The following is a 14,029-nucleotide window of genomic DNA, read 5'->3' as shown; positions in this document are numbered from 1 at the left end:
AAAAAAATTCTTCGAAAATGGGAACCTAATTTTCAAGGGCCTCAATGAGACGTGGATTTTTTACAGAACATTTTTTCAAGGCTCTACAAGAGGCGTGGATGTTTTAAAGAATATTTTTTCAAAGGCCTATAGAAGGCGTGGATTTTTTAAAGAATATTTTTTCAAGGCTCTACAAGAAGCGTGGATTTTTTAAAGAAGACTTTTTTCAAGGGTCGACCACAAGAGGCGTGGATTTTTTAAAGAAGACTTTTTTCAAGGGTCGACCACAAGAGGCGTGGATTTTTTAAAGAAGACTTTTTTCAAGGGTCGACCACAAGAGGCGTGGATTTTTTAAAGAAGACTTTTTTCAAGGGTCGACCACAAGAGGCGTGGATTTTTTAAAGAAGACTTTTTTCAAGGGTCGACCACAAGAGGCGTGGATTTTTTAAAGAAGACTTTTTTCAAGGGACGACCACAAGAGGCGTGGATTTTTTAAAGAAGACTTTTTTCAAGGGTCGACCACAAGAGGCGTGGATTTTTTAAAGAAGACTTTTTTCAAGGGTCGACCACAAGAGGCGTGGATTTTTTAAAGAATATTTTTCAAGCGTCTACCTACAAGAGGCGTGGATTTTTTAAAGAATATTTTTCAAGCGTCTACCTACAAGAGGCGTGGATTTTTTAAATAATATTTTTCAAGGCTCTACAAGAGGAGTGGATTTTTTAAAGAATATTTTTTCAAGGCTCTACAAGAGGCGTGGATTTTTTAAAGAATATTTTTTAAGCACCTACAAGAGGCGTGGATTTTTTAAAGAATATTTTTTAAGCACCTACAAGAGGCGTGGATTTTTTAAAGAATATTTTTTAAGCACCTACAAGAGGCGTGGATTTTTTAAAGAATATTTTTAAGCACCTACAAGAGGCGTGGATTTTTTAAAGAATATTTTTTAAGCACCTACAAGAGGCGTGGATTTTTTAAAGAATATTTTTTAAGCACCTACAAGAGGCGTGGATTTTTTAAAGAATATTTTTTAAGCACCTACAAGAGGCGTGGATTTTTTAAAGAATATTTTTTAAGCACCTACAAGAGGCGTGGATTTTTTAAAGAATTTTTTTTAAGCACCTACAAGAGGCGTGGATTTTTTAAAGAATATTTTTTAAGCACCTACAAGAGGCGTGGATTTTTTAAAGAATATTTTTTAAGCACCTACAAGAGGCGTGGATTTTTTAAAGAATATTTTTTAAGCACCTACAAGAGGCGTGGATTTTTTAAAGAATATTTTTTAAGCACCTACAAGAGGCGTGGATTTTTTAAAGAATATTTTTTAAGCACCTACAAGAGGCGTGGATTTTTTAAAGAATATTTTTTAAGCACCTACAAGAGGCGTGGTTTTTTTAAAAAATATTTTTTCAAGGCCCTACAAGAGGCGTGGATTTTTTAAAGAATATTTTTTCAAGGGCCTACAAGAGGCGTGGATTTTTTAAAGAATATTTTTTCAAGGCTCTACAAGAGGCGTGGATTTTTTAAAGAATATTTTTTAAGCATCTACAAGAGGTGTGGATTTTTTAAAGAATATTTTTTAAGCACCTACAAGAGGCGTGGTTTTTTTAAAGAATATTTTTTCAAGGCTCTACAAGAGGCGTGGATTTTTTAAAGAATATTTTTTCAAGGCTCTACTAGAGGCGAAGATTTTTAAAAATATTTTTTCAAGGCTCTACTAGAGGCGAACAGTGCGAAAGGTGTGGTATTGTTTGTAAATGCCTTGTTAACCTCGAAGTGAGGCTCCAACGAAATTCTCATGCAGTTTATGTCGTTGGTCAGCTAAGTACTTCGCTTTGTTACAAGAAACATTTGGGTATGAAAGGTTTTTTTGTATAGAAGCAATAGCTTCTGGGGAGAATATCCCAACAAAAAACTAAGGGAACTGATGAGGATCAGTGGCGTGATCCGAAACTATAGTCTTCCCTGCCTTACCCCTCGGCAAACAATGCCATACATTCCCCACTAATAAATAGTTGTTTTTTATAAAAACAACAAACTGGGATTCAGCCTGACTATTTTGCAAAAACAAAAAAAGAGGCGAAGATTTTTAAAAATATTTTTTCAGAGGTCTACAAGAGGCGTGGATTCTTAAAAATATTTTTTCAGAGGTCTACAAGAGGCGTGGATTCTTAAAAATATTTTTTCCTTGGGGTACATAGGAGAAACAATTCTGTGAAACAGAAAATCCCCTAAATGTCTGTATCGCCATTCCTACACATTTGCCTGTGTGTATGGGTACATTGCATTAAATTTATAAACCCTCATACACACACAAACATATTTAATATACCCAAAGTTTAACTACAAAGAATTTTTAAACACTTGTTCTCACTACTGTCATAGTTGTCAGACAATAATCGTGTCATTCGAAAACGATGGTCTAGTTTAAGTGAACCCCCCAAACCTAAACCCTCACCCCAGCCAATTTTCTTGCACCCCCTTGTTTTTAAATCACCCATCCACCCACCGTCGAACACACACACACGCTTATACATCAATCAATACCATTGACATTATTGAGTGGTTTGTTGATATGTTGTTGTTGGTGGTGTTGTTGTAATTGTATTTTATGGTGGATGAATAATACACACCCCCATTATCACAACTACATACATACACATATCTGTGTAAGTAGACCAATATTGTCTGTTTGTCCTTTAAGGCCTAGTTTTTTTCAAAAAAAAAAAAAAACATATCGGAAGAATGTGACCAGACCAGACCACGCTGTGGACAATCGCAAAGGATCGTATGAAGTAGTTTTTAATGACATTGATATAGATATACGATGTGTGTATGTATGTAGATAGATGTATTTTTTAACATGTCCTGAACAACTGTTTGTCTGTCTGGTGGTTTGTTGTTGTTAGTTTTGTTGCTGTTGTATTAAATGTGTTCAACGGAAAATGTAATTACTTTCGCTTAATATGTATGCACATGTAGATATGTAGGTATGTATCGGATATAATTCTTTTTTGCTGCACATTTATGAAGCACAGTCGTGACCCGCAGAATTTTTTCGATAGAAAAAAATGAGTCTGGAGTGGCCTATTCTTTAAAAAATCCACGCCTCTTGTGGTGGACCCTTGAAAAAATATTCTTTAAAAAATCCACGCCTCTTGTGGTGGACCCTTGAAAAAATATTCTTTAAAAAATCCACGCCTCTTGTGGTGGACCCTTGAAAAAATATTCTTTAAAAAATCCACGCCTCTTGTGGTTGGTCCTTGAAAAAATATTCTTTAAAAAATCCACGCCTCTTGTGGTTGGTCCTTGAAAAAATATTCTTTAAAAAATCCACGCCTCTTGTGGTTGGTCCTTGAAAAAATATTCTTTAAAAAATCCACGCCTCTTGTGGTGGACCCTTGAAAAAATATTCTTTAAAAAATCCACGCCTCTTGTGGTGGACCCTTGAAAAAATATTCTTTAAAAAATCCACGCCTCTTGTGGTGGACCCTTGAAAAAATATTCTTTAAAAAATCCACGCCTCTTGTGGTGGACCCTTGAAAAAATATTCTTTAAAAAATCCACGCCTCTTGTGGTGGACCCTTGAAAAAATATTCTTTAAAAAATCCACGCCTCTTGTGGTGGACCCTTGAAAAAATATTCTTTAAAAAATCCACGCCTCTTGTGGTGGACCCTTTAAAAAATATTCTTTAAAAAATCCACGCCTCTTGTGGTGGACCCTTGAAAAAATATTCTTTAAAAAATCCACGCCTCTTGTGGTGGACCCTTGAAAAAATATTCTTTAAAAAATCCACGCCTCTTGTGGTGGACCCTTGAAAAAATATTCTTTAAAAAATCCACGCCTCTTGTGGTGGACCCTTGAAAAAATATTCTTTAAAAAATCCACGCCTCTTGTGGTGGACCCTTGAAAAAATATTCTTTAAAAAATCCACGCCTCTTGTGGTGGACCCTTGAAAAAATATTCTTTAAAAAATCCACGCCTCTTGTGGTGGACCCTTGAAAAAATATTCTTTAAAAAATCCACGCCTCTTGTGGTGGACCCTTGAAAAAATATTCTTTAAAAAATCCACGCCTCTTGTGGTGGACCCTTGATAAAATATTCTTTAAAAAATCCACGCCTTGGATGAGCCTTGAAAAAATATTCTTTAAATAATGCGCAGATTATTTGGGCCTTGAAAAAATATTATTTAAAAAATCCGTAGATTATATGGGCCTTGAAAAAATATTCTTTAAAACATCCACGCCTCTTGTGGAGCCCTGAAAAAATATTCTTTAAAAAATCCACGCCTCTTGCAGACCCTTGACCACTGTCCATAATTAAAGTAAATGTGTACTACAAAAAACATTGTATATATGTATCATAGTGTGTAATGTGCATTTAACTTGCACTTTCTGTAATTACTGCCAATGGCAGTGGAATAAAAAGTAAAAACAACAACAAGAACAAGCAACAACAACAACAATAATAATAATTTTCTCACTGTCATTACGAATGATGACGATTAACAGGCGAAAGGAGGTCTATTACTGCACGCCATTTACAATGGTGTGAGTGAGTGTGTGTGTGTGTGTGTGTGCGTGCATGTGGGTGAGCGGGCTGTCCTGGATTGTTTCATAATAACTGTCACTGATGAATGAATGCTAAGCCCTTAGGTCGGTCCTTCATAAACTTTGCGGGAGAAATTATGAAAGTCAGATATTTATATACACACATATGATACAATATAATGTATGTATATGCATACATACATATATAACACATATGTATGGTGCGTATAATTTTCTAAGTGGAGGAGAGGTGGAAGACAAACAAACAGCAATCAAATGAATTCAAAATGTGCAGCGTGTCAATTGCTAAATAATATCCGCATTCCGAAGTGGTTTTAATCAAATTGAAATTGTTCGAGTAGTTGAGGCCTCTCTATAGGCCTCTTTAGAGGACGTCCACTTCATTATACTTTCCCAGCCGTAGCACTTTTAATTATTTAAATTTATTAACCCAATTTTGTTAAGTGTTTCAAACACACACACAGACACACTCACAAGGGTTTGTTTTTTATTTCAGCTGTCAATGAATGATAAGCTAAGCTCCTCAAAAAAAATTCTAAATGCATTCTAATTTATTTAAATACATACGTATGTGTGTGTAAGTATGTAGGTGTATTGACTGCGAGATGATAAAAATAAAATTACTTAGCAACCACATTATTTTAAGCAATGTGTTTTATTTTTTGTTGTTGTTATTGTTGCGGTGGTGTTTACTTCAAGATAATTTTTGTAAGATATTACCAGAAATTAATTCATGGCAACAGGCGGCAGATAAGCGGAAAAAACGAGCATCTACATGTTGGTAAACAACCAACATGAAAGGATAATTTATTAAAGGCATCGAAAGTCCTTGAAAATAAAATAATAATCTTTAAAGGGACTGCTTAAAAAAATATTCATTAAAAAAACTACGGATTTTAAAAAAGAATATTTTTCAAGGCTCATCCAAGAGGCGTGGATTTTTTAAAGAATATTTTTTCAAGGCTCATCCAAGAGGTGTGGATTTTTTAAAGAATAACTTTTCAAGGGTCCACAAGAGGCGTGGATTTTTTAAAGAATATTTTTAAGCACCTACAAGAGGCGTGGATTTTTTAAAGAATATTTTTTCAAGGCTCATCCAAGAGGCGTGGATTTTTTAAAGAATATTTTTAAGCACCTACAAGAGGCGTGGATTTTTTAAAGAATATTTTTAAGCACCTACAAGAGGCGTGAATTTTTTAAAGAATATTTTTAAGCACCTACAAGAGGCGTGGATTTTTTAAAGAATATTTTTAAGCACCTACAAGAGGCGTGGATTTTTTAAAGAATATTTTTAAGCACCTACAAGAGGCGTGGATTTTTTAAAGAATATTTTTAAGCACCTACAAGAGGCGTGGATTTTTTAAAGAATATTTTTAAGCACCTACAAGAGGCGTGGATTTTTTAAAGAATATTTTTAAGCACCTACAAGAGGCGTGGATTTTTTAAAGAATATTTTTAAGCACCTACAAGAGGCGTGGATTTTTTAAAGAATATTTTTAAGCACCTACAAGAGGCGTGGATTTTTTAAAGAATATTTTTAAGCACCTACAAGAGGCGTGGATTTTTTAAAGAATATTTTTAAGCACCTACAAGAGGCGTGGATTTTTTAAAGAATATTTTTAAGCACCTACAAGAGGCGTGGATTTTTTAAAGAATATTTTTAAGCACCTACAAGAGGCGTGGATTTTTTAAAGAATATTTTTAAGCACCTACAAGAGGCGTGGATTTTTTAAAGAATATTTTTAAGCACCTACAAGAGGCGTGGATTTTTTAAAGAATATTTTTAAGCACCTACAAGAGGCGTGGATTTTTTAAAGAATATTTTTAAGCACCTACAAGAGGCGTGGATTTTTTTAAAGAATATATTTAAGCACCTAAAGCCAAAGCCTATTGAAATTGGGAAAATCGGTTCAGATTTAGATATAGATATATATTTTCGTCCGATTTATGGTAAATGGTGCACAAAAGTCCCCAAATATCGTTCGATTTGTACGAAATTTGGCATAGCGTACTGAATTACAATTAATTCAGACGTGTGTTGAATTTTGTGAAAATCGGTTCAGATTTAGATATAGCTCCCATATATATTTTCGTCCGATTTAAGATAAATGGTGCACTAAAGTCCCCAAATATCTTTCGATTTGCACGAAATTTGCCATAGCGGAATGAATTGGTTCTAGAATGATAACTGCTAAATTTCGGGAAAATCGGTTCACATTTAGCTATAGCTCCCATATATATTTTCGTCCGATTTTATGTAAATGGTGCACCATAGTCCCTATATATCCTTGGATTTGCACGAAATTTGGCACAGCGTACTGAATTAAGTCTATAACGATGTGTGTTAAATTTCGTAAAAATCGGTTCAGATTTAGATATAGCTCCCATACGCAGTTTCGTCCGATTTAAGGTAAATGGGGCGCCAAAGTTGCTATATATCTTTCAATTTGCACGAAATTTGGCATAGAGTATTCAATTAGGTCCAGAATGACGTGTGTCAAGTTTCGAGAAAATCGGGTCAGATTTAGATATAGCTCCCATATACTGTTTCGTCCGATTTAAGGTAATTGGGTCTCCATAGTTTCTATATATCTTTCGATTTTCACGAAATTTGGCATAGGTTACTGAATTGGGTCCAGAATCGTGTGTGTTAAATTTCGTGAAAATCGGTTCAGATTTAGATATAGCTCCCATATATATTTTCGTCCGATTTTAGGTAAATGGTGTACCAATGACCTATATATCCTTAGATTGCAGGAAATGGATTTTATAAAAAAAATATTTTTTCTAGGGATACTAGGCACGGATTAAAAAAAAATTATTTTTTTTTAATTATCCTTGAAAAAAAAAATGTTATCCTTTTTCCCATATATTTATTGGCTTTGTTTACAAAAGGAGTGCCTCCTTTCATGTGTATCATGTGATGATGATGATGTTGTTGTTAATGATGGTGGTGGTGTTGGTGGACTTATACATTTCTCACAATTTATTTCGTTTCCACTGCCCGTCTGTCCGTGAATCTACAAGTGGATGCTTTTATTGTTTACACAAGAATACAACAGAAACAACAACAAAACCAATACAAACATCATTCTGACCATATGGTAAACTCCACTTAAGGGTGGAGTATTTCGATAGAGAAATATTATTTGTATTTATTTTAAATAAAAATAGGAAAACATTTTGAAAATATATTTCAAATAAAAATATAATTTTGAAAAAAAAATTCAATACTCACATCATATACTCAAACCTTTAGGGGAGTTCCTTTTCAAATTTTGTGTTTATCGAATTTTCAAAATGTGTTGATTTTTATTATTATTATGTATGGCATAAACACCTTGTAAATCATTTTTATTTCAACACTCCAGGAACTGTGCGGATTTTATGGCAACAAAAATCATAAAAATCATTGATAATCTATAATAACTATTTTTATTTTATGGCACTAATAATAAACTTATTTCGCTGGGTGTCGATGTTGATTTTTTAATGGCCATATGTTAGCATGTAATAACGGTAATTTTTATTGTATTTTGTTGTTGTTGGTATCGAACTCAATTCACGGCACTATTTTGAGATATGGCAGATTTTTTTTCGTGTTTTAAAGAGATTTCCGAGGGCCTTAAAAAATTTCATTAAATTTAGACACTTAGTTGAGACCGAGGGTGGAGTGAAAACGGTGTAAAATTAAAGGTGGCAAATTAAATTTTTTCTACTTTAACTTGTCACACTTGTGAACACAATTTTGATTTGAAAAAAATAGATAACACTTTCACTTTTCATTCGAGCGATGCAGACCAGCAAACCACAAGAAGCTGAAGGGAAAGAAAAACCCGCGCGCACTAGGCAGACAATTAGAATGCACTCCAGCGTAAAGGAAAAAACGTTTTTAATTTGTTACTTTTTTTGTTGTAATTTAATAAAGTTGTTTAATTTTGTTATTAAATTTTTTTGGTATTATTTCTTGTGGTTTCAATTTTGACGAAATTTTCTCAGGTCTGTTTTTTCTTCAATTCGACTCTGCCCGCAATGCGTTATGGCCAACGTCTAAAGTTACTGTGTTTAAAGAAATGTCACAGTTTTGCCTCGTCTCGGCAGCTATGCTATGCGCTGTCAACAACAAACACAAAGAATGCACACACACAATTACAAACGGACACACACACACTCGCACACATATAAAGACTGGCAAAGGAAAGTCATGTACACAGAGGGAATAACATTTTCATGTTCAGTCAAACACACACTTACACACACATCATCATCATCAACATTTACAAAAATATGCTAGTGAATTTAAGGACTTACAAACACACACACATATCAATACATACAAACACAGAAAAAGCTTAAGACACAGTGGGGTCTATAAGAGGGAGAAATAATTTCTTTAAAAAATCCACGCCTCTTGTGTAGCCTTGAAAAAATATTCTTTAAAAAATCCACGCCTCTTGTGGGCGTTTAAAAAAATATTCTTTAAAAAATCCACGCCTCTTGTGAGCGTTTAAAAAAAAATACTTTAAAAAATCCACGCCTCTTGGATGAGCCTTGAAAAAATATTCTTTAAAAAATCCACGCCTCTCGGATGACCCTTGAAAAAATATTCTTTAAAAAATCCACGCCTCTTGGATGAGCCTTGAAAAAATATTCTTTAAAAAATCCACGCCTCTTGGATGAGCCTTGAAAAAATATTCTTTAAAAAATCCACGCCTCTTGGATGAGCCTTGAAAAAATATTCTGTAAAAAATCCACGCCTCTTGTGTAGCCTTGAAAAAATATTCTTTAAAAAATCCACGCCTCTTGTGTAGCCTTGAAAAAATATTCTTTAAAAAATCCACGCCTCTTGTAGGTAGACCCTTGAAAAAATATTCTTTAAAAAATCCACGCCTCTTGTAGGTAGACCCTTGAAAAAATATTCTTTAAAAAATCCACGCCTCTTGTGTAGCCTTGAAAAAATATTCTTTAAAAAATCCACGCCTCTTGTAGACCCCTTAAAAAATATTCTTTAAAAAATCCACGCCTCTTCTAGACCCCTTAAAAAATATTCTTTAAAAAATCCACGCCTCTTGTAGACCCCTGAAAAAATATTCTTTAAAAAATCCACGCCTTGTGTAGACCCCTGAAAAAATATTCTTTAAAAAATCCACGCCTCTTGTAGACCCCTGAAAAAATATTCTTTAAAAAATCCACGCCTCTTGTAGACCCCTGAAAAAATATTCTTTAAAAAATCCACGCCTCGTGTGGACCCTTGAAAAAATATTCTTTAAAAAATCCACGCCTCTTGGATGAGCCTTGAAAAAATATTCTTTAAAAAATCCACGCCTCTTGGATGAGCCTTGAAAAAATATTCCTTAAAAAATGCACGCCTCTTGTGGTGGACCCTTGAAAAAATATTCTATAAAAAATCCACGCCTCTTGTGGTGGACCCTTGAAAAAATATTCTTTAAAAAATCCACGCCTCTTGTGGTGGACCCTTGAAAAAATATTCTATAAAAAATCCACGCCTCTTGTGGTCGACCCTTGAAAAAATATTCTTTAAAAAATCCACGCCTCTTGTGGTGGACCCTTGAAAAAATATTCTTTAAAAAATCCACGCCTCTTGTGGTGGACCCTTGAAAAAATATTCTTTAAAAAATCCACGCCTCTTGTGGTGGACCCTTGAAAAAATATTCTTTAAAAAATCCAAGCCTCTTGTGGGCCTTTGAAAAAATATTCTTTAAAAAATCCACGCCTTTTGTGGTGGACCCTTGAAAAAATATTCTTTAAAAAAATCCACGCCTTTTGTGGTGGACCCTTGAAAAAATATTCTTTAAAAAATCCACGCCTCTTGGATGAGCCTTGAAAAAATATTCTTTAAAAAATCCACGCCTCTTGGATGAGCCTTGAAAAAATATTCTTTAAAAAATCCACGCCTCTTGGATGAGCCTTGAAAAAATATTCTTTAAAAAATCCACGCCTCTTGGATGAGCCTTGAAAAAATATTCTTTAAAAAATCCACGCCTCTTGGATGAGCCTTGAAAAAATATTCTTTAAAAAATCCACGCCTCTTGTGTAGCCTTGAAAAAATATTCTTTAAAAAATCCACGCCTCTTGTAGACCCCTGAAAAAATATTCTTTAAAAAATCCACGCCTCTTGTGGGCCTTTCAAAAAATATTCTTTAAAAAATCCACGCCTCTTGTGGGCCTTTGAAAAAATATTCTTTAAAAAATCCACGCCTCTTGTGGGCCTTTGAAAAAATATTCTTTAAAAAATCCACGCCTCTTGTGGGCCTTTGAAAAAATATTCTTTAAAAAATCCACGCCTCTTGTGGGCCTTTGAAAAAATATTCTTTAAAAAATCCACGCCTCTTGTGGGCCTTTGAAAAAATATTTTTTAAAAAATCCACGCCTTTTGTGGGCCTTTGAAAAAATATTCTTTAAAAAATCCACGCCTCTTGGATGAGCCTTGAAAAAATATTCTTTAAAAAATCCACGCCTCTTGGATGAGCCTTGAAAAAATATTCTTTAAAAAATCCACGCCTCTTGTGTAGCCTTGAAAAAATATTCTTTAAAAAATCCACGCCTCTTGTAGACCCCTGAAAAAATATTCTTTAAAAAATCCACGCCTCTTGTGGGCCTTTCAAAAAATATTCTTTAAAAAATCCACGCCTCTTGTGGGCCTTTGAAAAAATATTCTTTAAAAAATCCACGCCTCTTGTGGGCCTTTGAAAAAATATTCTTTAAAAAATCCACGCCTCTTGTGGACCCTTGAAAAATATTCTTTAAAAAATCCACGCCTTGTATTGACCCTTGAAAAAATATTCTTTAAATCCACGCCTTGTATTGACCTTGAAAAAATATTCTTTAAAAAATCCACGCCTCTTGGATGAGCCTTGAAAAAATATTCTTTAAAAAATCCATGCCTCTTGATAGCCCACCCCTTAAAAAATATTCTTTAAAAAATCCACGCCTCTTGTGGACCCTTGAAAAATATTCTTTAAAAAATCCACGCCTTGTATTGACCCTTGAAAAAATATTCTTTAAATCCACGCCTTGTATTGACCTTGAAAAAATATTCTTTAAAAAATCCACGCCTATGGTGGACCTTTGAAAAAATATTCTTTAAAAAAATCACGCCTCTGGTGGACCTTTGAAAAATATTCTTTAAAAAATCCACGCCTCTTGGAGACCCCGGAAAAAATATTCTTTAAATAATAATTTTCCCCCCACTGTCCTAATGACAGAATCCACTGCCATACACATACACACATAAATATATGTACACCCATACTAAACAAAGCAGCAACAATGTTTATATAGACGAAAAACAAGTTGAAAGAATGAGAAAAAAACTAACAAAACGTCAACGCTGTTTGACACCGAAAAAACAACATATCCCCAACTATCCTTTTTAAATACACTTACACACTCACACAGCCATTCACACTCAATAATATTTAAATGAACACTCACACACACACAGAGAGGCATTAAAAACAACCATCCAGCCAGCCATCCAGCCATACATCATTGACAGACATTCATTCACTGGCATATGCTTAAGCTTGCTTGCATTCATAATAGACCATGGTTGTTATTGTAGTAGTAGTTTTTGTTGTTTCTGTTGTTTCTTTACTTTTTTGTTCACAAAAAATAGGGTGAAAAAGGACTTAAAAAAGTGTACAACGATGAAATAACAACACACACACACACAGATTCATACAATCATACACACACACACTTACATAGTTTGGTATACAAAAAAAAACCTAGAAGGACGACAACAACAACAACATTGATACTCAACTGTTAAACATTCAAAACAAAAAAGCAACAACAAAACTAAAAGCAAATCCAAAACAGAAAAAAACATGCTTTGGCCATGTTGTTTGTTTTAGGAAAACAAGTGGTTGCCGGGGCAATGCCAGTGGGTGGCCATTCGGCGGTATTCGAAAGGGAAATAAATGTTGTGAAAGCGTTTATATGGCAGAGCAAAACCCCCCATCACCCCCCAATCAAAAGGGGTATTCACATCCCATGGGGCAAAACAAAAAAATATATTAAAGGGTGTAATATTCCATTCCGTTACAGACTGGTTCTCTTTCTCTCAGTGAGGTCTCTCTTGGTTAAAGAACTTTTAATGGCTTTATAAATTCTGATGAGAGAGACAGAGTAGGAATAAAAGAGAAGGGGAGTAACAGACTAAATAACCATGAGAACGTATACGTTATGAGTTGATGATTTTCGAATATTTATTACGTATACGCCAGGGCCAAATAATCTATGGATTTTTTAAGAATGTTTTTTCAAGAGTTTTCTAAGGCTTGGATTGTTTAAAGAATATTTTTTCAAGGGTCCACAAGAGGCGTGGATTTTTAAAGAATATTTTTTCAAGGCTCATCCAAGAGGCGTGGATTTTTTAAAGAATATTTTTCAAGAGTCTATACATGGCTTGGATTTTTTAAAGAATATTTTTTCAAGGGTCTATACAAGGCGTGGATTTTTTAAAGAATATTTTTTCAAGGCTCCACAAGAGGCGTGGATTTTTTAAAGAATATTTTTTCAAGGCTCCACAAGAGGCGTGGATTTTCTAAAGAATATTTTTTCAAGGGTACACAAGAGGCGTGGATTTTTTAAAGAATATTTTTTCAAGGCTCCACAAGAGGCGTGGATTTTTTAAAGAATATTTTTTCAAGGCTCCACAAGAGGCGTGGATTTTTTAAAGAATATTTTTTCAAGGCTACACAAGAGGCGTGGATTTTTTAAAGAATATTTTTTAAGGCTCCACAAGAGGCGTGGATTTTTTAAAGAATATTTTTGAAGTAGAAAAAAAACGGAGAAAGTATTTAACCCATGAGTACGTATACGTAATCCATTGATATTGGTTATTTATTACGTATACCTTCCCCTCAACTTCGGAGGATTTATAAAGAATAAGTTTTCAGGGTGTAAAAAGAGCTACAGATTTTTAAAAATTACATTTGGGAATTTGATTTTGTAACACTACTTTTTGTTTTTAAGAGGCAAAAACGGTATTTGAAAACAAAATATTTTTCTAAGGCCGAAAAGTCTACGGAATAGTTAAACCAGTAAGGAAAGTAGTAAAGTCGGGCTGGGCCGACTATATGATACCCTTGACCATCCATTTACACCCATTACACAAAAAACAAACCGCAATCGTTCTAGCCTCAATTGGATACGTTTCGAAATTTCGTGTCAATCGGAGGAGTTTCGTGCACCATTTATCTAAAATCGCACGAAAATATATATGGGAGCTATATCTAAATTTGACCGTTTTTCCGCAAAACTTAGCACACATCATCATTCTAGACTAAATTCAGTGCGCTATGTCAAATTTCATGCAAATCGAAAGATATTTAGGGACTTTGGCTCATCATTTACCTTAAATCGGACGAAAATATATATGGGAGCTATATATAAATCTGAACCGATTTTCACGAAACTTACCACACAACATTTAAGACGTAATTCAGTACG

Source organism: Musca vetustissima, unplaced genomic scaffold (assembly GCF_032173495.1).
Source record: "Musca vetustissima isolate MV318-11 ecotype Yass unplaced genomic scaffold, APGP_CSIRO_Mvet_v1 utg7876, whole genome shotgun sequence".
NCBI classification, from domain to species: Eukaryota; Metazoa; Arthropoda; class Insecta; order Diptera; family Muscidae; genus Musca; species Musca vetustissima.
The sequence above is the reverse complement of the archived record's forward strand: the minus strand, read 5'-3'. Positions refer to the sequence as shown.